Source organism: Lissotriton vulgaris, chromosome 6 (assembly GCF_964263255.1).
Source record: "Lissotriton vulgaris chromosome 6, aLisVul1.2, whole genome shotgun sequence".
Taxonomy (NCBI): Eukaryota; Metazoa; Chordata; class Amphibia; order Caudata; family Salamandridae; genus Lissotriton; species Lissotriton vulgaris.
In genome coordinates, this window is record NC_141694.1 from 262,508,286 (window position 1) to 262,517,786 (window position 9,501).

General features: G+C 48.8%; 1 pseudogene; it reads left to right on the forward strand.

The window, feature by feature from the left end:
- Positions 1 to 3,154: 3,154 nt before the first annotated feature.
- LOC147707112 (small ribosomal subunit protein eS1B pseudogene) lies at positions 3,155 to 6,033 on the forward strand (annotated as a pseudogene).
- The last annotated feature ends 3,468 nt before the right edge of the window (positions 6,034 to 9,501 follow it).

Sequence of the window (9,501 nt, forward strand, 5' to 3'; positions counted from 1 at the left end):
CAGAATGATTCGTAGCCACAATTGACATCGGAGAAGGGAGGCAAGGGTACCTTCTCCAGTAGAAGATAAAAGTCTTCTAACTTTCATTTATTCCACTGTCGTATGAGGGTGAATTTATTCTGCAGCAAAAAGAGGGGTTCAGACATAGGAATAGATGCTTTCACCAACATATGGTCAGTCCATATCAGCTGGATAGGTGAGCATATATTTATTTCCTCTAAATTAGTGAAAAACGGGTCCAGTATATGCCCGCACTGATGGGTGGGGGAAGTCACCTTCTGTAAAAGCTGTAAGGCTTCTAAATCGGCCAGACAGCTCCGAATGGAGGGCTGAGATGCGCAGTCAAAGTGCAGGTTAAGGTCACCTAGCACATTAAAATTCGCACATCCAAGAGCCTCTGAGCTAACAGCATCCGGGAGAGCGGCCCTAAAGGCGGCATCGCAACCCGGAGGTCGATATATTAAAAGACCAGTAAAGCTATAGCAGTGAGTGAAGGAGATTTTGAACCGGGCACATTCACATCCCGGAAGTTTTAATTCTTTCCATTCGCAAGGGTAACGGCGCTTCACTGACATAGCAATTCCACCCCCTCTCGAGCCGCGATTAAGGGTAGCCACGGCATAGTCAGGGGGGAAGGCTAAGTTTAGTATCGACGTATCTGCATCCTGTAGCCAGGTCTTGGTCATAAAAAACACATCCGGAGAATAATGAGTAAGGATGTTAAAGATCTCCGCATGATGTTTGACCAGAGATCTGACATTTAAGCTATATATACTAATAGCGCTCATCCCAGACACGCAAATCTGCCGGGATGGTATTTCTAAGGAGCAAATACGGGAGGGGGAAGGCAATCGACAGCAGCAGCAAGTGCAGCGGTAAGGGCCACTTAGCGGTGCTACTAGCGGTAAGGAGCAGGTAGGGAGACGCTTTCGAATAGCCAACAAATCTTCTCTGTAATACCTGATAGTAGATGAGGCCATGTTGTAAGACGTAGAAGATAGAGTCCTGCCGCGCCCAGCGCTTCCTTAGCACTGACGGGCGCAGACGGGCAGGACTCTGGCGCGACTCAGGCGCCGAGAAGGCGCGCCCGCAGCGCTGATCCGCTACGCGGTTGAGGGAGCTATAAGTAGGCATCCCTCACCTCAGCCAGAGCGCTAGAGCGCTCGACGAACTACCCTGATCCTGATAGCACCACTACAATATGGCGCCCAAATTCAAATCCCACCCGAGGAGCCTGGCCCGCCAAACAGCGGTGGGGGATCCAATTTAGAGTGCAAGTGAGGGCGTTTAAAGTACCCGTTTAAGAACAGGGAATAATAGAATGCAATTAACCAAGATGCAAAAACGGGAAGTTTTAAAAATAGTAGCGCTGTACAAAAGGCGCTTAGCACTATGCTATGCAGCAGCTCTTAGGCTCGAATTTGGCCTCCTTTCAACATATGTGCTATCAACGGCAGCTTGTTTACGGTGGTGTAACGCTTTGTTAAATGGTCAAGAGAATCTGTTATGGTTAGCATTGCATAGGGAAATTTTTGTTAATATGTTGCGGAAAAGTGTAATTTTTAGAAATTTTTTAAAGGCTTTAAACATTTTTGGTTTAGATTTTGAAGAAGTAGCAGGTTTAGATAAAATAGCTTTAAAGCATTTAATTAAAAAACTATATATGTGATTTCACGTGAAAGAGATTTGAAAATATGCCACGCGAATGGAAGGTTGGACTGTATTGCGGAGAGCTCTACTGTTAAAAATCCTCAGCCGTATGTACTTTGGAACCTGAATCATGGAGTTCGCAGAGTGATCTTATTATTGAGAATGAACTTGCTGCCTTTGAGGATTGTAACAGGTGCCTGGGAGGGTATCCCAAAAAATGAAAGACGCTGTGATTTATGCAATGGCGGTATACAAGATCTTAATCATGTCTTGATTGTGTGTCCAGCACTTCACTTAATACGTCGCAAATTCCTAAGGCATGGATTTTTACAGTATAAAATCACAACAGCAGAACAGGCCCGCAACTTTCCTTTGCTCCCCCCATCAGAACTGATGTGTTTTAAAATTTTCCGCTTTTTTAAAGAATTTTTAAATGTTTATTAAAAAAATTAATGGGCTTGAGCCGTAGGTCTTCTATTGTGTGAAATTATCCCATGTATTAGCACTTTCTTAAACACTTTAGGCACATTAATCTGTTGCTAAAGATGATAATCAACATTTAACCCTTATTGCGTTGTAGCATATTTGCAGGATAGTCAATTTATCACGTACATCTCCTTATAAACAAGCTGCTAGTTAGTCACTTGTAAAAAGGTCCTGGAATAGGGTATCTAATGCACTTGCACTTTATTTAATACATTAGCACTTTAGTTAGTACTTTGTAAAATATTTGCTGCTATTACTATTCCATGTTCATCTCCTTAAAAAAGTTTTTAACTGTATTTATGAATCGATATGTGTATATTTGATGATAACTGTAAATTTTTTTAACTATTAGCCGCCCAAAAGTAGAGTAATTTATTAAACTAGGGTGATAGCCAAAAGTGTTTCCTATTGGATAATAAGTGTTATTGCCCGCAAGCGTACTCTAAGAGGTTTCTGTTGTCTACCGAAGTGACGTATATATTGAGGTAAATAGATTACTTACCTCTGGAAGATGTAATTTAGTAAAATTGAAGTTTTAACTTTCGTGTTTTAGAAACAGATTTTTTCCGTCCACCGTAGTGAAGAGTTTAATGAAGAAAAAGTGATTATGTGCCATTGGGTGTAATTTAGGAAAATTGAAGTTGTGACTTGTTGTGTTTTTTTTCATTGACTTGTATGAAATGCTGTTTTATTTTGTATTTTATGTGGGATTCCATGGAATTCCAAATCATAAAATAAAATTGAAGTTGCTCTTGTTTCGGCTGTTCGGAACTATGACAACTGCTGAGGGCACTGAAATATAGCGCCAGCAACCAAGCAATGGCCCTAAATCGGCATAATACGAAGTGATGAATTAAAGTCGGGAAGAATAGTAAGATGGCGGACCGAGACGCACAGAACCGAAACTAAACACCCTCTGCATCGATAAGGAAGCTGGACTGCTCGCTTGCAAGTATTGGGAAAGCGCCTGCAGCAGTTAACCAAACAAGTAAGCTAAGACAGCAGACGAGTCAGCGAAATGTACTCCGGTGTAAATGAGCGATTTACGTGGGGTGGAGAGAGGCTGGAGTGAAGCATAAGTGTCAGCATCCCTGGATCGGGCTATGTTAAAGTCCCAAACAGACTCGCAAGAAAACAGGACTGTGACGAAGAGACCCCATGCAAAATATCCAACCAAACAGAGTGCCCGTGAGGTCCATCATTCTGCTGGTCACACCGACACCACCGATACCGGACGCAAGCGATGAGAAGCACGCGCGGGGACAGACAGCATTGGCGGCGATAGGAGACAGCCCGCCATTTTCGCTGACATCGCTCCACAGCCTTGTGATCCCACCGTGAGGGATCGCAGGGCCAACCTTTATTCAACGGCGAGCGGGGAAACGGAGAACTGTTTGATGCCCCCCCACCACCGCAGTGCAGCACGAGAGAGCCCCGATCAGCAACGGGTGCCTGACTTCAAAATGGCGCCTAGAGTCGAAAACGGACAACGGATCTCAATCTCTAGAGACCCATGAGGGCGCATAGCACCGTCTGAAAAGAGGTGAGCAGTGGGCGCACGCACCTAGTGACAAATTCAAAGAGAATTCCCCCCTCAGTGGCAAAGGCTTAAAGCACACGTGATGGCGGCTGACTGACCTCAAAATGGTGGCCCTACAATCCTGGCTCATCTCATTGTTGGAGCACAGGTAAGACAAGCAACCCAGCAATTAGACCACCAGGGGCCCCCGCAAGGACGTTTGCTCCGTGACAACTCACAAATCACACCACACCTTTCTCTGCTGCACCCTCTCTTCTCCCACAATGACAAGGAGGTGTGCGGAACACTGAAATACCCACAGCGCAAGTCCCCCCACACTTCCAGTTGTCCACCGACCTGCTGAAAGCTCCCTTCTTCGCCAGGTGGGCATAATGTTTCAAGAGGGACCACACAACTCAGCATCGGATCATCCACGACGGGCATATCAACATGCGTAACTTCCTCAACCACCGCAATGGGGAAACCGAGAGCAACACAGCACTCCACGGTCCCCTTATCCTCACTTTCCCTCCTCCCCTCCCCCCCACTACTTTCTCGGTCCTCTCTCTCCTCCCCTACTGTATTGCTGATTGTTTGATATAATGTTTACTTGTTGGATCTTTTCCTGATATATTGTTGAACCACATTGTTGCACTTCCTTTCGTCACTCCTGCCGTCTCCTACCGCATCTATTTATGTCTCTCCTTCCCTCCTCTCTCAATGTATTGAGACTGAACTATTTTGTCTGATGCCCAATGGAGCTACTTAGTTTAGCTATAGGGGAGATGGGCCGTGGATTCCCTCCTTGGTTGTCACCTACCCAGTCGGTCGTTAGACAGACTTCTTCTCGTCTATCCTCATTGTCTTGTCCCTAGTTCCTATCCCCTCTCCCCCGAATTCTCTCCCCTTGCCTGCTACTCTGCCTACCCCCTGTCCTTTGTGCCCTTTGACTAAGCACTCCTTCTCCCCTTGTTGGGGAAAGATCCAATATTTATACTCAGCGAACCCGCTGAGTGAGTCCACTGCGCCAAGGGAGCCACTCACACTTGAGGTATGGTATGGCACCCCTTGCCAAAGCACTCCCTCTCCCATTTATGGGGAAGGATCCAGTATGTATGCCTTGGAGTCTCAGAGACCTCTCTGAGAGAGTCCACTGTGCAAAGGGAGCCTCTTGCAACAGAGATAGGGAAGTGTTACCACTTCCCCTGGGATAACAGCTTACTGGGCTTTGGACGTTTGCCTTGACTTGTCTCCCGGTTTGTGTACCCGTCACCCTTCCCCTCCTCTTCCCATGCTGTGTCTCTCACCCTACCCTCCTCTTTCCCGCCTTCATTATCTGTCTACTTCCCCTGCTCCAACCCCCCCTCCCCTGTATCTCTCACTTTGCCTGCTTTTCCCCCTACGTATTTGTGCTTATTGTTTATCTCGACCTTACAAGTAACTATATGGCCATGCTCTAAGAACTATGTAACCTTTGTTATGATGTAACCTGTAATTATGATCTGATGCACATGTAAAGCGCTCTGATACCTCCGGGTCTAGCCAGCGCTATATAAAACTTTTGAAAATAAAAAATAAAAATAAAAAAACAATGGTTCTCCAATGAAATACCACATGAACCTTTATAATTGCATACTGCCTGCTCTCGTGTACACCAAAAACCGCAAAAAGAAGATTGTTAACCCCTACTCCAAAAAAAGACTGGTATGATGTCAAAGCACCAGCATTGTTGAATATCTGCAATATTGGGAAGACTTTAGTCATCTGAAACTAGGGAACCGAAATTGCATCTGACGGTCTTAAAGGTCGTGTTTTTGAGGTGAGTCTTGATAATCTCTAAAATGAGGAAGTAGCATTCAGAAATTAAAACTCATTACAGAAGATGTCAAAGGCAAGAACTGCCTCACCAACTTCATGGAATGGACCTCACCCTGGACAAATTGTGCTCCATGGTTAAAAAATGGCTGACTACATTTGAGGCTCATATTGATGTGAAGACCTCTGATGGCTAGCTGCTCTTCTGTGTTGGTTTCACTAAGATCCGCTTTACATTCTATGCCCAACATCAGCAGATCCATCAGATTTGCAAGAAAATTATGGAAATTATGACACTTGAGATGCAAACAATTGACCTGAAAGAAGTGGTCAACGAACTGATCCCAGACAGCGTTGGCAAAGACATTGAGAAGGCTTGTCAGTCGATCTACGCTCTTAATGAGGTACATACAGGCAAAATCAAAATGTTGAAAAAGCCGAAGTTTGAAATGGGAATATTGATGGAGCTGCATGGTGAAGGTAGAGACACAGGAAAACCTGCTGTTGATGAAACTGGTGCAAAAGTGGAAGAGGCTGAGACCTTAGTGCAAGAATCAGTCTAAAGATTTCAAATATCTGTAAATAAAATACTGTTGAATGGGTGTCTTAGGTTCTACATTTATATCTTACAACCAAGATGGATCGCACACAACTAGCCTCTCCTCCGGGTCGCCCCTTAGCACTCTGGTACATGTAGTGCATGTAGATGGACGAGGAAAAAGTAGTTCACCACAGTTGGTGCGAGTAGTTACTCATTATCCCCAAGTTCTCTGGACCCGAGACATGGCCCGGGTTTCGGGACAGTTTCCCTCGTCAGCAGAGCAGTGTTTGGGGTGGATGAGAAGGCCGCCAAGTAACCGTCACAGGCCCTGATGCCTCTCCGGCGCGCAGGTGCGTCTCCAAGAGCTCGTCAGCTCAGGGCTCACTGGAGCCGTTTAAGTACAACCAAGATGGATCGCACACCACTAGCCTCTCCTCCGGGTCGCCCCTTAGCACTCTGGTACATGTAGTGCATGCAGATGGACGAGTAAAAAGTAGTTCACCACAGTTGGTGCGATTAGTTACTCATTATCCCCAAGTTCTCTGGACCCGAGACATGGCCCGGGTTTCGGGACAGTTTCCCTCGTCAGCAGAGCAGTGTTTGGGGTGGATGAGAAGGCCGCCAAGTAACCGTCACAGGCCCTGATGCCTCTCCGGTGTGCAGGTGCGTCTCCAAGAGCTCGTCAGCTCAGGGCTCACGGGAGCCGTTTAAGTACAACCAAGATGGATCGCACACCACTAGCCTCTCCTCCGGGTCGCCCCTTAGCACTCTGGTACATGTAGTGCATGTAGATGGACGAGTAAAAAGTAGTTCGCCACAGTTGGTGCGAGTAGTTACTCATTATCCCCAAGTTCTCTGGACCCGAGACATGGCCCGGGTTTCGGGACAGTTTCCCTCGTCAGCAGAGCAGTGTTTGGGGTGGATGAGAAGGCCGCCAAGTAACCGTCACAGGCCCTGATGCCTCTCCGGCGCACAGGTGCGTCTCCAAGAGCTCGTCAGCTCAGGGCTCACGGGAGCCGTTTAAGTACAACCAAGATGGATCGCACACCACTAGCCTCTCCTCCGGGTCGCCCCTTAGCACTCTGGTACATGTAGTGCATGTAGATGAACGAGTAAAAAGTAGTTCGCCACAGTTGGTGCGAGTAGTTACTCATTATCCCCAAGTTCTCTGGACCCGAGACATGGCCCGGGTTTCGGGACAGTTTCCCTCGTCAGCAGAGCAGTGTTTGGGGTGGATGAGAAGGCCACCAAGTAACCGTCACAGGCCCTGATGCCTCTCCGGCGCGCAGGTGCGTCTCCAAGAGCTCATCAGCTCAGGGCTCACGGGAGCCGTTTAAGTACAACCAAGATGGATCGCACACCACCAGACTCTCCTCCGGATCGCCCATTAGCACTCTGGTACATGTAGTGCATGTAGATGGACGAGTAAAAAGTAGTTCACCACAATTGGTGCGAGTAGTTACTCATTATCCCCAAGTTCTCTGGACCCGAGACATGGCCCGGGTTTCGGGACAGTTTCCCTCGTCAGCAGAGCAGTGTTTGGGGTGGATGAGAAGGGCGCCAAGTAACCGTCACAGGCCCTGATGCCTCTCCGGCGCGCAGGTGCGTCTCCAAGAGCTCGTCAGCTCAGGGCTCACGGGAGCCGTTTAAGTACAACCAAGATGGATCGCACACCACTAGCCTCTCCTCCGGGTCGCCCCTTAGCACTCTGGTACATGTAGTGCATGTAGATGGACGAGTAAAAAGTAGTTCACCACAGTTGGTGCGAGTAGTTACTCATTATCCCCAAGTTCTCTGGACCCGAGACATGGCCCGGGTTTCGGGACAGTTTCCCTCGTCAGCAGAGCAGTGTTTGGGGTGGATGAGAAGGCCGCCAAGTAACCGTCACAGGCCCTGATGCCTCTCCGGCACGCAGGTGCGTCTCCAAGAGCTCGTCAGGTCAGGGCTCACGGGAGCCGTTTAAGTACAACCAAGATGGATCGCACACCACTAGCCTCTCCTCCGGGTCGCCCCTTAGCACTCTGGTACATGTAGTGCATGTAGATGGATGAGTAAAAAGTAGTTCACCACAGTTGGTGCGAGTACTTACTCATTATCCCCAAGTTCTCTGGACCCGAGACATGGCCCGGGTTTCGGAACAGTTTCCCTCGTCAGCAGAGCAGTGTTTGGAGTGGATGAGAGGGCCGCCAAGTAACCATCACAGGCCCTGATGCCTCTCCAGCGCGCAGGTGCGTCTCCAAGAGCTCGTCAGCTCAGGGCTTACGGAAGCCGTTTAAGTACAACCAAGATGGATCGCACACCACTAGCCTCTCCTCCGGGTCGCCCCTTAGCACTCTGGTACATGTAGTGCATGTAGATGGACGAGTAAAAAGTAGTTCACCACAGTTGGTGCGAGTAGTTACTCATTATCCTCAAGTTCTCTGGACCCGAGACATGGCCCGGGTTTCGGGACAGTTTCCCTCGTCAGCAGAGCAGTGTTTGGGGTGGATGAGAAGGCCGCCAAGTAACCGTCACAGGCCCTGATGCCTGTCCGGCGCGCAGGTGCGTCTCCAAGAGCTCGTCCGCTCAGGGCTCACGGGAGCCGTTTAAGTACAACCAAGATGGATCGCACACCACTAGCCTCTCCTCCGGGTCGCCCTTTAGCACTCTGGATCATGTAGTGCATGTAGATGGACTAGTAAAAAGTAGTTCACCACAGTTGGTGCGAGTAGTTACTCATTATCCCCAAGTTCTCTGGACCCGAGACATGGCCCGGGTTTCGGGACAGTTTCCCTCGTCAGCAGAGCAGTGTTTGGGGTGGATGAGAAGGCCGCCAAGTAACCGTCACAGGCCCTGATGCCTCTCCGGCGCGCAGGTGCGTCTCCAAGACCTCGTCAGCTCAGGGCTCACGGGAGTCGTTTAAGTACAACCAAGATGGATCACACACCACTAGCCTCTCCTCTGGGTCGCCCCTTAGCACTCTGGTACATGTAGTGCATGTAGATGGACGAGTAAAAAGTAGTTCACCACAGTTGGTGCGAGTAGTTACTCATTATCCCCAAGTTCTCTGGACCCGAGACATGGCCCGGGTTTCGGGACAGTTTCCCTCGTCAGCAGAGCGGTGTTTGGGGTGGATGAGAAGGCCGCTAAGTAACCGTCACAGGCCCTGATGCCTCTCCGGCGCGCAGGTGCGTCTCCAAGAGCTCGTCAGCCCAGGGCTCACGGGAGCCGTTTAAGTACAACCAAGATGGATCGCACACCACTAGCCTCTCCTCCGGGTCGCCCCTTAGCACTCTGGTACATGTAGTGCATGTAGATGGACGAGTAAAAAGTAGTTCACCACAGTTGGTGCGAGTAGTTACTCATTATCCCCAAGTTCTCTGGACCCGAGACATGGCCCGGGTTTCGGGACAGTTTCCCTCATCAGCAGAGCAGTGTTTGGGGTGGATGAGAAGGCCGCCAAGTAACTGTCACAGGCCCTGATGCCTCTCCGGCGCGCAGGTGCGTCTCC